We start from the raw sequence: 15,034 nt of genomic DNA on the forward strand, positions 1-15,034 counted from the left end.
CCAAGCGCCATTCCACACACACCGCCAGCCAAGCACCACTCCACACACACCGCCAGCCAAGCGCCACTCCATGCACACCGCCAGCCAAGCGCCACTCCATGCACACCTCCAGCCAAGCGCCACTCCACGCACACCTCCAGCCAAACGCCACTCCGCGCACACCTCCAGCTAAAAGTCACTCCACGCACACCGCCATCACTTTTTTTTGTTTTTAAACAACAAAGAAACCACTAACTAATTATAAATAAGTACAAAACTACAAACACAAAAGCTCTAACTGAATACATAACAGAAATGCCAGAATTTATTTTTGGTATGGTAACTCCTGAAACAGCCGGCCACACACAGCCCAGGCTTTGAAGGGCAATCGAGGCAGTACATCCGGCTCTCCCTCCGGATACATCTTCGGGCACAGACTTTACATTTCTTAGTGGGCAAGTCTTTTTTGGGAGAGGGAGGAATGTGATCAGGAAAGTGGTGATCTTTCAATCTAGCCACATCCTCCACCACTGCTACTCTAGGAACACAATAAAAGCATTAAAAGTTGCCAAATGAAATATATGTATGGCCAACTTTTTATACCACACGTAAGACTTACAAAGAGTAGTGTAAGGTTCCAACCTCTGATCTACTGTATCAACACCACCCATGTGCTTATTGTAGTCTAAAATGCACACAGATTTGGGCACTTTGGCAACCTGACCTCAAACAGTCACAGGGTAAGTACTCTCATCATGGATGGTAGTTAGCATGTACACATCCCTCCTGTCTGAAAATTTCAGAGCTAGCAGCTCATCATTCTGCAAGGCACTGCACTGTCTCCTCTCAAGTTATTTTCAGACAAGCTCCCTTGGATAGCCTTTCCGGTTAAAACGGATTGTGCCACAGGCAACAGTGTCCAGTGTGAACAACTCCTTGAACAACTGCACTCCAGTGTAGAAATTATCTACATACAAATGGTGACCTTTGTTAAACAGTCGTCTACCAAGTTCCCACCCAATTTTCTCGCTAACTCCAAAAGTGGGCGGACAACCAGGGGGGATCAATACTGGAATCCCTACCAATGTAGACCCGGAAATTATACACATATCCTGTACTACTTTCTGACAGCATGTACAATTTTATTCCATACCGTGCCCTTTTGCTAGGAATGTACTGCTTTAAAACCAAACGCCCCTTGAACAGGACCAACGACTCGTCCGCACTTATTTTTTTGCCTGGAACATACACCTCTGAAAACTGATCTACAAAATGATCAAGGACAGGCCTAACCTTAAAAAGATGGTCACAATCAGGGTGATCTTGTGGCAACGGGCTAAAGCATTGTCAACAAAATGCAGCATCCGAAGAAGAAGCAAATAGCGATTATGAGTCATGGTTTCAGGAAATATAGCCATTGCCATCAAGAGACTAGTAGACCAGTAAGAAGCCAGTGATGGCTTCCTTATCAACCCCATCAAAAAAGTCAAACCTAAGAACTTTTTCATCTCTTCCAGATTTCTGGGAACCCACTGGGTAGCTCTAGACTGAGGCTTAGGTCTGTCAGCGTTGTCCCTCAAATACTGCTCCGCACACAGATTAGTCTACTCAACAATCTCTTCCAAAAATACATTGTCCATAAAGAACTCAAAGAAATTGGCATGCAAAAAGTTTTCCGTATTTACTCTACACCCTGGGAGACCAGTAAAGGCAGGCAACTGTGGCTGTTCCATGTTTGTGGCAACCCAGGTGTCAGGTCTTCCAAAGGGAAACCTTTCAGCCCCAGACTGCTGCACTATTGGCACATCAGTGTCCTCCTCTAAAACAGGCCCTTCATCTGCACTCAGAGTGGCCTCCTCATCAGAAGATTCCTCTCGGATAGAAAACTCACTTCCAGAATCTCTCACTTCATCCTCTGCCTCAGATGCAGAGTCAGTCTCATAATCATGGTCAGAAGACGACTCAAAAAGCATGCCAATAACCTGCTGAGCGGTCATTTTGCGGCTAGCCATGATCCTTTCTTACAACAAATGGATTGCCAAGAACAACCAGCACTGTCTAAAACAAGTAATAAACAAAGTGTGGCTTTATCAGAAAGAGTTATGTACTAAAAAACTATACCACTCACTTGCCTGAAAAAGCTAGACTCACTAGCAACTACTCTGCACAGACACAGCAATCACCAATGATATCCCACTAAAAAGAAAAAAAGAAAATCAAATTAGACATAAGACAACACAAATATCATTGTGCACAAATCTAGGGACAATTTCACACACAATCCTGCATTTAGTATACCACCTACAAACATGTCATTCATACATGTCAACAATACTCCTTTGGAGTAAATTGCTTTCACTTACTTAAAACATACAACTACGCAAACCGCAGGTCAACTACTGCCAAAACCGCAAGGATCCATAGCAAAGGAAGCAAAAGCTTTGAACTAGAACAAAAAGAAGAAATAAACTGTTATAATCACGAATACAAATACTTTGCCAATAGACAAACACCCCGCCACCAAGAATATACAAATTTTCCATGGTGCCTATGTGGCTTCTGCTCCCCTTGGAGGCAGATAGGCCTAAAAAAAAAATAGGCCGATCTGCCCCCAAGGGGGGGCAGAAATTGCCATCAGTAATGTCCCCCTTTTGGAGGCGAACCTTGCCTAAAGGGCCGCCCCCCACACAAAACACACACACAATCTCTGGGGCCTAAGTGGATACTGCCCCCCTTGGGGGCAGATGGGCCTAAGAAAATAGGACGATCTACCCCTAAGGGGGGCAGAAATGGCCATCAGTAATGTGCCCCCTTTGGGGGCGGCCCTTGTCAATGGGGCCACCCCCATACAAAACACACACACACAGAAGATCCCTGGTGCCTAAGTGGATTCAGCCCCCCTTGGGGGCAGATGGGCCCAAAAAATAGGCCGATCGGCCCCCACGGGGGGGCAGAAATGGGCAACAGTTCAGGTCCCACTTTGGGGGGGTGACCCTTGCCAAAGGGGGCGCCCCCCAGCACAAAAAAGCAAAGGGAAACAAAATAAAAATTCCCTGGAGTCTTGGTGGCTTCTGCCCCCCTGGGCCTAAATAAAATAGGCCAATCTGCCCCCAAGGGGGGCCGAAATGGCCAACACTAATGTCCCTCCTTTGGGGGGGTGACCCTTCCCCAAGGGGTGCCCCAAGACATAAAACACACACACAACTCAATCCCTGGGGCCTAGTGGGTTTTGACCCCTCCCCCGGGGGTGAGATCGGTCAAAAACATGGCCGATCTAGCCACAGTGGGGGCCGAAACATATAAAAAAAATATTACCCCCAGGGCAGCGACCCTTGCCCAAGGAGTCACTCCCCAAAATAAACTAAAAAGAACATCCCTGGTGCCTAGTGGTGGATTCCTGCTCCACGATCGCAGGCCTCACCCGCGATCGTAGAGCAGGAATCCATTGAAAACAGGCACAGGGGGAAAGGAAAAACTCTTTCCTTTCCCCTTGTGTCTGTTTTCCACCCCCAACCACTCCTCAGGAGAAGGACTCACTGTAGACACGTCCTCTCTCCACTTGCGCTGGAAGAAAATAGCTTCCAGCGCATCCTCGGCAGCATTTGATGACGTCGGCGCACGGACAGATTCCCCTTCCATCCTCGACTGGGGGGTGTGGGAGGGAAGCTCTCCCTTGGGCATTGTGCAGGACGAGCTGCTCTCGTCCCCTTCACACGGAAACCGTGTGCGAGGATGAGATCAGCTCGCCCCAGGCCCCCTAACAGTTAATGAGGTCAGGCATTCTCTCTCCACGCACCTCCACTCTATGTAAAAGTGGTCACTGGTGTCATTTATGACTGGCTTACATTTTTACTTGAAATTCATACACAGACAGAGTGCAGACCAAAGTTTGCAGTCCTTTTCCACTGTATTGTTTTCCAGGGGCGGCTCCTCCATGAGGGCGGAGGAGCGTCGACCCCCGCAAGCAGCAACCGCTGCAAATCCCTCCGCAAGGAAGGGATAATAAACTGTGTTTATTATCCCTTCCTTGTGAAGGGGGGCAGGCATTGGGGGTGACGAGCAGAGGGGAGTGCACTGTTCACCCCCCTCAAAGCGCATGTGTTTTTGGCCGGCCGTCTTGGGCCGGCCAAACACACATGCACTGTAGGTTCTCTCCAGCCCAGAAATACAGTTGCTGGGCTGGAGAGAGCCTGCACAGGCTCCCAGTCTGCTTGGGAGCGCCCTGGCTGGGCGCTCCCAGCTAATCCTGACACTGCTTTGAGCAGCATCAGGATTGGCGCAGTGCAGGCTGGGAGCCTGTGCCTGCAGCGAGAGCGTCGAGGGACAGAGGAGCACGCACGCACGGGAGCAAAGGTACATTTATTTATTTTATTTTTTTTAAATTTTATTTATTCTACAACGCCGCCGCCCTGCCCCCCAGAATCAGTGCGAGCCATAACTGTTGTTTTCTCTCAATACTTTACTTCAATGCATATGTTTATTTGCTTTTCCTCTACTTTTCTTTGGATTCCTTTGTCTGCTAGAGACTTCTAGCTGTAGATTCCTTAGTTTAGAATTTAACCCCATGGGCCAGACTGGATCCAGAAATTTATGAGCCGTACTCCTGCACGCCGGTAGGTGGCGTTGTTCGACACTGATTCATCCGTGCCATACATGATGTGTGTGGTGCATAAAAGGGAGCCACCCCAGGGCACAGACATCAGTTCTTTTGTTTCCATATAAGCTAGCACTGATCCGTGAAGAGCTACCACTCAGTCAATTTTGGACTGTTTTTTTCTCAACATTTTGTGAACACTTCTTTTTTTTTTTTACAATTTCATCTTCTGGTGTGACAAAGAAGTCCCCAAGAAACCTATGGATTTCAAACTATGTGGTGCCTGTTACAGGCAGATGTCTGTGACAGGCAGATGTCTGTGACACCCCCACACTGTGGTGCTTGGAGAGGGACTACGACACCAAGATCTGCAGGGACTGCTGCTCCATGCACTCAAAGGTGCTGATAGAGCATTCCTTCAAGCTCCTTGCCACCTGACATTAGACAACCCCGCAACATTCTCAATCCCAGTCGTGCAAAAGGTCCTAGGATCGCTTGTGGTGCCGCAATCGATTGTCGTCCTCCTGCTCCAAGTCGTCATTTAAGTCCCACCACAAAAAGAAGTCCAAGAAGTCAGAAAAGGTCTACGACTTTGCTGTATTCGTCCAAATCCTCAGACAAGGCGTGGGGACATCAGCACTCCAGTCCTCGATCCTCTGCGTGGTCTGTGCTAGAATGTGCTTTGCGCCTCCCTGACTTTCCCGGAGTGGAAGCAACCCCCACCCAATTAAAAGAGTTCTATGAGGCCATGCACTGCATACTTGCATGGCCCGACTGCACTGAAGCAGCTTCAGGCCCCATAGGTTTGGAAGAGGCTCCCAATGGATTCTCGCTAGCGGGTTCACCCTCAGTGCCATTTGGGCCCTCTGGATTTGGTGCCAGATCTGGAGCAGCACCCCCGTAAGACCCCGGCCTTCCTTGACACCTGCTCCCGTACTGACACTCCAGGCAATGCCTGCGCCACAGTGTGGCACCAACTCCAGCGGCACTCCCAACTCCAGCATGGGGCTGGACGGGTGTCATCCGATGCTGGCGCCAACCGGGACCATGCCCCACGAGTTGGAGTCAGTGCCTTTTTCATTTGAGAGGCCAGAAGAGGGAGACGAACGGGAGGGGTTTGATTACCCTCATGGAAATCAGCATCCCCTAGATCAGTGGTTTCCAACCTGTGGTCCAGGGACCCCCAGAGGTCTGTGAAGCCTTCTAAGGGGGTCCGCAACTTCTTCGAAAATTAAATAATATCAACCGAATAATAAAGAATATATAGATAAAGTGGCTAAATATACAATTGAAAATAATAAAGGGCCAGATGTACGAAACAAAAATTTTGCAACTCGTAATTTGCGAGTAGGTGCGACTCGCAAATTGCGAGTCCCAAATTGAAATGCAGGTACAATGTCATTGTTGAAATAGCGACTTGCACCCGGAGTCGCAACGCAGAGAGCGAGTCCGCTGATTGCGAGGTCGCTTTTTGCGACCGTGCAAAAAACGAACTCGCAATTTGCGAGTGGGTGTCGCAAATTGCGAGTACCATGTAAATTGCTTACAGGTGCAGCAGAACACTCCAGAAACCACTCCAGAACACTCTGGAAACACTTCCTGGCACATAATGATGACATCACAGCCAGGAAGTTTACAAATACACCTGGGAGGAGGGAGGACCACACCCTTTTTAACTGCTGAACTGCACACAGGAGAAACAGAAGCTGCAATGGAAGGAACTCCTAGGAAGAGATAACTTAAATTCTCAGAGAAGTAGCTGGAGGTGCTGACAGATGAATGCTGTCAGCACTATGATGAATTATTTGGGAAGGCAGCCCTCAATGTGCCAGAAGCCACCAAAAGACAACTGTGGCAGGAGATCCAGGAAAAAATCAACTCCCTGGGGGTGAGCCACAGGAGTGTTGAAGAAATAAAAAAACAGTGGTATGACCTCCGCTCCCGGACCAAGGAGAGGGTGGCTGAAAGGCTCCGGGAGATGAGAGGCACAGGAAGGGGACCATCTTCAGTACCACCACCGACACCCCTGGAAGAAAGGGTGGAGGAGACCCTGGAGCAGGAGGCAGTGTCAGGATTTGGAGACCTGGACACCTCAGAGCTCACCACATCAACCAGTGAGTACCATGTGACATGCCTGTACCCCTATCAATGCCATACCCCCACCCACCATGTAGACAGGGGCATGCTCAACCAAGATAGCTCCATTTCAGGGTAGCAAACACCAGAATGATGCATTATGGGAAATGTAGTCAAGTAGGCAGTTCATAGGCAATTGTTTATTAGGAAGTGTGCAACAGATAGTAGACACTGACAGTCTGTTCCCCATGTCCCACAGGTCTCCCACAAGACACCACCACAACCCACAGCAGCCAGCCACATGAGGACAGCTCAGGAGCCGCCAGCACTCCCACCTGCACGGCCAACATCATCCCTGAAATGTCCACACCTCCTCAACTGTGTTCCAGGAGGTTGCGCCAGCAACAGGCAGGAGTGATACAGTTGAACACACAGGGCAGCCACCGCTGCGCAGGCGACGCAGGTACAGGAGATCAGGGCTGCAGGCTGCGTCCGGCCGTCAACCTTCCAGCAACAGTGAGGCACAGCTGCTGCGTGGTCAGCGCCTGCAAAATAACATATTAGGGAGAATTAGTGGTGTGCTGCACCGCTTTGTCCGAAATAACGAGGCCAGCATGCAGCATCTGAACTCCAGAATTGACATTATTGCCACAAACACTGGGGACCTAGCCCTGTCCATGAGGGATCTGGCAGCAGGACTACTGGCCCAGGCCGAGGGTGGGCGGCGCAGGGACCGTCAGCTCCTATAAAGACTAGATAGGATGGCCACATCCATCGGCAGACTGGCTGTGAACACCACTGGCCTGTCGAGGAGGACAGTTGGCCTTCAGGTCGAAATGGGCCATTTTGCTGGAGATGTGGCTAGGGGCCTGGGACATATCACACACGTGATAGACTTAATGGAGGCACGGCATCTGTCCAGGGGCACAGGGGAAACACCCCAGGACAGCGAGGAGGGCTCTACAGTGAGCAGTGTCTCTGCCACTGACACTAGGGTGCTCCGGAGTACCAGTACCAGACAGAGCACAGCAGAAACACCAGGGACCAGCCAGGCTGGCAGGGGCCGCCGAAGGACATAGACATTACCCTGTCCCTGTTGATATGGCACATGACATCAATGTGCCCCATGCATAGTTTGCATTTAGATGACCATGAACAGTTATTATTTGTAAATAGTTCTATTTCTGCACAAATTAAATAGTTTTTTTGTTCCACTTAACAAATGAAGTTTTTGGTCAATAGGTGAGTATGGTTGGAGTTGACACGTACCTTCCAAAGTATTGGCTTGCGATGTGTTCCCGTCTCAGTCTGCCTTGATTAGCTATACTCCGATCCCCATGATGGCGATGTGGTTGCTCTTGCTCTTCATCATCAGGATCTGGGTCTGCAGGGGTGAGAGGTAGCCCATGTCGGGTGGCTATGTTGTGAAGGATGGCGCATGCAACCACAATTTTGAATGCTGTAATGGGGGTATACTGGAGGGCACCTCCACTGCGGTGGAGGCATCTGAATCTTGCTTTCAGGAGTCCAAAGGTGCGTTCGATAAGGTTCCTGGTTCTCTTATGTGCATTGTTGTATCACCTCTCACATTCATTGCTGGGTGTCAAAAACGGAGTCATAATCTATGGCCTTAGAGCATATGCACTGTCACCTGTTGGGCACAAACATCACACTGTTAGAAAGTCCTGGTTGGTGTGCACAGTGACCTGTCTGTATGTCTGCAAGGTGTATGCAGCTCTACCTAGGAGGTATCCGTCTCCAAACTCCCCACTTTCCAGGCGTTGGTGTATCCCACTGTGCCTAAAAATGTAGGAGTCATGGGTACTGCCTGGAAACTTAGCTACAATGTCAGTGATGACATAATGGGCGTCACAAACAACCTGAATATTCAGTGAGTGAGCACACTTTCTGTTGCGGAAAAGATGTTCCAGGTTTGCAGGGGGGCATATTTGAATATGTGTCCCATCTACACATCCTATGACATGGGGAAAGTTGGCAATGCGGTAAAAGTCCAGCTTGGTGCTGTTTATTTCTGCCTCATTCCTTGGTAGGTATATGAAGTGAGACGTGTGTGAGTAAGGCATCTAGGAAGGCCCTGAGGAACCTTGACACTGCACTTTGAGATACCCCACCTGCCACAGCAATGACCCCCTGATAGCTCCCTGGGGCCAAGAGGTGCAGTGAGCATAGCACTTGCACATGTGTAGGGATGGCGCAGCCGCGCAGAGTCTGGTGTTCTAGCTGTGGTTTAAGTAAATCAATTAATTCTAGTATGGCTGCGCTGCTAAGGCGGTATTTGTCATAGATCTCTTCCTCAGTTTGCTGAAAAAGAGTCTGCCTTGTTCTATATATCTTCTCCTGTCTGTGGCCCCTCCTCCTTCTCTGCTGGGCGGCGTGGACTCTCCTCCTCACTGCTATCAGGTATATCTCCGCCATCTTGAGTAACCCAGATGCCTTCTGGGTCTCCTTTTATACTTTGGTAATGGTTACCACCTGCTCTGAGTTAGTGGTAAATTGCAAGTGCAAACTGGGCTTTTTGCGAGTAGTCGCAATTTGCGAGTTGCAATTGCATAAGGTTTGCGACTCGTAAATAGCGACTTGCTATTTGCGGGTCACAAAATGGGGTCGCTAACGGCTCGCATTACTTTTTGCAAGTCGGAAATGGGGTTTTTGTATCCCATTTCCGATTTTGCACAGTCGCAAATAGCGATTCAGGCCATTTGCGACTCGCAAAACTTTGCTACATCTGGCCCAAAATGTTCTGTAAATGTCAAGGAATTTGAAATTGGAGGCTAAAAATTAAATTAGTATCCTCTGATTGATTTGTGGAAGCAGTGCAGGTGCATCAAACAATATGTAGTATTGGCGATGTGTGGCTTCAATTGAATTTAGAAAAGCTCCAACCTTCCTATTATTATTTTTTTAACATTTGTTTGCAAATTCAATAAAATGTGTTATCATTTGTGTATGTGTTTGAGGAATGCTTGTCTCAATTTTTTGTGTATTGTTTTGTGTTTTAAATCATTGACAGTGTTCAGGCATCAGCTTCCAGTAATGACTCAGTGAGGAACTCCAAATTCTGATAATGATTCAGTGGGGGTTCCCAGGTTCCAGTAATTGCAAAGTGGGGCTCCATAAAAGTCAAAAGGTTGGGAACCACTGCCCTTATTGACACAGAGGACAACTAATATGAGATACTGGTGGATGCCAGTGGGTTAGACATCTGTACCACTTTCAGTCGACTGCATCTGACAAGTGGGTTTTACAGATAGTCCAAAGGGGCTACTCCATCCCATTTCTGGACACCCCTCCAGCCATGTCACGTGTTGGCTGTCTTGGCCGAAGGAGCCATCAAGAGGATGCCGGCATCATAAGTAGATTGTAGTTGTTAATCCCTCTACTTTCTGGTGCCCAAGAAGGACAAAGGCCTTTGTCCTATCCCAGACCTGTGCCTTCTCAACCACTTCCTGAAAAATGAAAAGTTCAAACAAGCTCACATTAGCTCAGTTCCTGTCTGATGTGGATCTTGGAGACTGAAGGGAGACATTGGACATTCAGTACGCATACTTCCACATCCCCGTTCTATTTGCCCACAAACGTTACCTGTGGTTCACCGTGGGCCAAGAGCACTTTCAGTTTGCTGTTCTCTTTTTGCCTTACCAGGGCACCTTGGGTGTTCACCAAGGTGATGGCGGTGGTTGCAGCACAAAGAGGAGGTCAGGTATTCCAATCTTCCCCTACCTCGAAGATTGGCTGTTGAAGGTGAGCTTGCCCCAAGCAGTGGTCCCCCACCTTCATACTACGGTGGACCACCTGCATTCACTGAGGTTCACTATAATCATGCCAAAGTCACACGTGACTCCCTCTCAGATGCACCCTTTTAACAGGCTGTTCTGGACACTGTGCATGTCCAGACCTATCCTCCCTTGTGGCAAGTCCAGGATAGTCTGGCTATGCTACTGATGTTTCAGCCTATCCTGGTTTTCAGTGGGACTTACTCTGAGGCTGTTGGGCCTCATTGTTTCTTCCATCCTTCATGTGACACAAGCCCATTGGCATATGAGGGCTCTGCAGTAGGACCTGAAGTTCCAGTGAGCACAGCATCAGCAGAATCTCTCCAACATGGTTCAGCTCTCAGAGGGAACTGCAAAAAACCTCCAGTGGTGGCTGACGAACTGTGATTGGGTCAGTGGCTCCCTTCCCCAGCCAGAGTTGACTGTAGTGACAGATGCTTCACTCCTGGGCTGTGGCAGTCATCTGGGAGAAGTAGAGATCAAAGGAATCTAGTCTCCAGCTTCATGTCATCCTACTGGAGCTCCAGGCGATCCGGGTAGCATTGAAAGCCTGGTGCAGGTGTTTATGGACAACACAATTGCCATGTGGTACTGCAACAAACAGGACCGGAAGGGTTATGTGCCTTTTGTCAAGAGGCTCTGCATCTCTGAACATGGCTGGAACGTAAAGGCATTTCCTTGGTGGTTCAGTACCTGGTGGGCTCTTTGAACTCAGCCATCAATGCCTAGAGGATCACGAATGGCATCTCCACTCAGAGATGGTGCAAGGTCACTTTCAAGAGTGGGGCGAGCCTTGGTTAGATCTTTTCACCACTGCAGAGAACACACAATGTCAGCAGTTTTGTATGCTGGAGTTTCCAAGGCGGCTCTCACTTGGAGATGCTTTTCATCTTGAATGGAGCTCGAGCCTCATCTACACTTTTCCCCCAATACTACTTCTGCCCAGAGTTGTCAAGAAGATCAGGAATGACCTGGTCCAAGTCAATCTTGTGGCTCTGGATTAGTCATGGAAAGTCTGTTATCCCAAGCTATGACAATAAGCATCAGTCCTCCTGTCAGGCTGCGTCTTCAAGAGGATCTTCTGTCGCAGCAACAGGGGAAGGTCCTGAACCCAAACCTGTGCACAATCCCCCTTCTTGTGTAGAAATTGAGCGACAACAGTTGACAGCTTTCAACTTTCCTCCTGATGTTATTCTGGCAACCAGGCGTGCCTCTACCAAGACGGTCTATGCCTGCCACTGGGACAAATTAGTGGCATGGTTTGCATTCAGGAATATTGGCTCTCGCTCTGCACCTCTTTCTCAAGCTGTACCATTCGTTCTGTCTTTCGCCCAGCAAGACTCTTCTGTGGGCACAGTTAAAAGCTATTTATCAGCCATTTCTGCTTTTTTGGGTTGCCAGGCCAACCTCCTTTCTTCAAGTCACCTCTTGTGACTAGGTACCTCAAAGGTCTCCAAGAGTTGTTTTCTCCCAGACCTTTTATTATTCCCCAATGGGACTTAAACCTCATCCTGACTTTTCTCATGTGCGCTACTGTTGAGCCACTGCACAACTGCCCACTACATTTGTTGACCAGCAAGATGGCTTTCTTGGTGGCCATTACATTGGGCAGGATGATCAGTGAAATGAAGGCACTCTTTGTACACCATCCTCATATTACCTTTTACCCAGACAAGCTGGTTCTCAGGACTTGTGCCTTCTTTCTGCCTAAGGTTGTGACACCCTTTCATGTAGGCCTGAACATCACTTTGTCTACCTTCTTTGCTTTGCCTCATCCTTCTGAGGAAGAGGAGAGACTCCACCATCAAGATCTAAAAAGAGTGTTGTCCTCCTACATTGATTGAACTAAAGAGCTCTGGGTAGACAATCAACTCTTTACAGGTTATGCTGGAGCTAAGTAAAGGATGGCAGTGCAGAAACAGACCATCTCATGATGGACAGTGCTCTGCTTAAAGATTTGGTACGGATAAATCATAAGGCAACCCCCTGAAAGTTAACATGCTCACTCCACCAGGGCTAAGGCTGCGACCACTGTGTTAGATCACTGAGTCCCTGTCCTGGACATCAGCAACATGGGCATCACTACACACATTCACCAAACACTACTGCCTGGACAGTCAAGTCAGTGTTATGGGCATTTTGCCTTTTCGGTCCTGCAGGGCTTTTTAGGTCTGATCTGTTCACACACCCACCTCTGGGGTAATAATGCTTGGGTATCTATTTGAAGGTAAGGAATCTGCGGCTAGAAGTCTCTATCAGATTAACAAGTTACTTACCTTCTGTAACTCCTTTTCTGGTAGACACTCTATCTAGCCACAGATTCTTTACTGACCCTCCGGTTCTCCCTGCTCTGTGAAATGTTTACAGTGTGAGGGTTACCCTTCTAAAGGCTTTAAAAATTCACCCCAGTTGTCAATGTTCCTCATGGCTCCATTCTTCTGGCGTGGAATGTCTTAAAAGAAACTGACATCAGCGCGCTAGGTTGGCACTTATACAAGCACCATACTGGTCATTTATGATGCAGACAATGTTAATGCGGAGCCAAACAACGCAACCTACCGGCGTGCAGGGGTACTGCTCCAAACTTTCAGGATCTAGTCGGACACCTGGGGAAAATGTTAAGGTAAGGACTCTCCAGCTGGATAGAGTTTCTACCAGATAAGGCATTACCAAAGGTAAGTAATTTGTTCATCTCTTCTTTTTCCTTCTTGCTGTGTGTGTTTGCTTTCTTTTTTCTACTTTTCTTTGTACTCCTTTATCTCTTCTTTTTCCTTCCTCACGTGCATTCTCTTACTCATTCTCCTGTTTTCCATATTGCAATGACTTATATTTATATAAAACTATTGCCCTTTCCTCAACTTTCCCATTTCATTTTTCATCTCCCATGGCCATGTCACTCCTTTTCTTCCCTTGTTTCATTTCTCAGCCCTATTATGTTCTTTTTTTCAGTATATCTTCTCTTCGTTCGCCGCAGCTCTCTTTTCTCCATCTCTCATTTCTCACTCTTGAGTCTTCCTCCCAGTTTTTCAATTTTCTCCAGTGCAGCAACCCCTCTTCATTCCTCTCCACCCAGGTCCCATCATTTGCTATCCTCTTCTTTTCTCCAACTTGCCCACCTTTCTGCACAATTACCTGTTTCTTTATTTTTTCCATACTATTCCTTCAAACAATTTATCTCATCTCATCACATTTTCACTCTCTATCTTACACACTGTCTGCCCCCCCTGCTCTTTCTCTCTCCTTCCATTTCTTTCTCTCCCTTTTAGGTCTCACCTGGAACAACACACATGCTGTCAACAGTTCTTTAAATGGGCAGCTACCGTCTGGTACTGAGCACCTGCACTTCTTCTGTTTGAAAGGGAGAGTAGCTGCACTTCACAGCACTGCTGCAAAATATTTAATGGGTGAGGACTATTCAGGAGCAAATTGCTACCCTGGATAGTGAGCACCAACACTTCTATATTTCCATTTAAAGCTCTGCATGTCGCTTGCAAGACATTTTGTTAGTTTAAAGGGGGCTTTGAGCCCGCTCATTACTTGCCATTGGTTGGCATCATCTTCAGTCTCATTTCCTTGCTTCTCATTGGTGAGCACTTGCTGGTTTTATTTTTTCTTTGTCTGCTTGGCCCTTTCCTGGAGCATGGACCAAGTACTGATCAATTGATTTATCAGTGTCCTTCCGCTGCTCATACTTAGATTAAGGTACGTTTTTTCACTCCTCGTTGTTTGCACCCGTTCGAACCCTCATCGTTGTTGTTTGACCCTGTCACATTGTTGTCGCTTGCTTCTCTCCCAGTCCTGTCTGTAAGGTAATGGAGTGTGTTATTTGGTGTGTACAACCGTGTAATACACTTACCAACTCCTGCAACCCCTTTAAGAACCCTTAGATTTTGACTGTCAAGCCCTCAGCTTACCCCTGGGTATCAGCACTAAAACAACTGAAGAAGAAATTGATGCAACACTCAAAAAAACCAACAACAATTTATAAAAATAGACTGCATTTTTAAAGAATTTAGACACTAGGATGAAAAAGATCTTCCAGAAGGTTCTGGAGATATTGATTTTACAAGCAACAATAAATCACAGCATTTTCACTCAACCACAAACAAGCCTTTTCAAATTCAACGAATTTGACACCCAAGTTTTCTTTGAAAAAGTTTCTAAGTGTCAGTGCGGTTGGGTAGAAGTACTTGAGGTGACCAACTCCAGCAGAGAAATAGTCGGAGGGGGCAGCAAGGTCCTTAGAAATAGTTACCTCCACAGAAGAAGCAATCCTTCAGCCTTCCAGGCACTTTATCTGCATTGAAATGGATTCCTATGGAGTGGTCCTGATGCAAGGAATGAAGGATGTTGAAGATGCTCTAAAGATGCTGTGGATGCTACACAGTCAATGGGTACTCCTCTATCCATGATAATGGTGAGGGGGTCCTGGTTGCAGATTCCATGTCCCACTAAGTAGTCTCTGGTCTGGTAGAAATTCAGTCACCAGTCGCTTGATTTCATACTTCCTGGGTTGATAACACCTTCGGAGGGTCCCAACAGCTCTCTGACAGCACTTCTGGCCTCAGCAAACTCTGGTGCAACTCTTTGC

Source organism: Pleurodeles waltl, chromosome 12 (genome assembly GCF_031143425.1).
Source record: "Pleurodeles waltl isolate 20211129_DDA chromosome 12, aPleWal1.hap1.20221129, whole genome shotgun sequence".
Lineage (NCBI taxonomy): Eukaryota > Metazoa > Chordata > Amphibia > Caudata > Salamandridae > Pleurodeles > Pleurodeles waltl.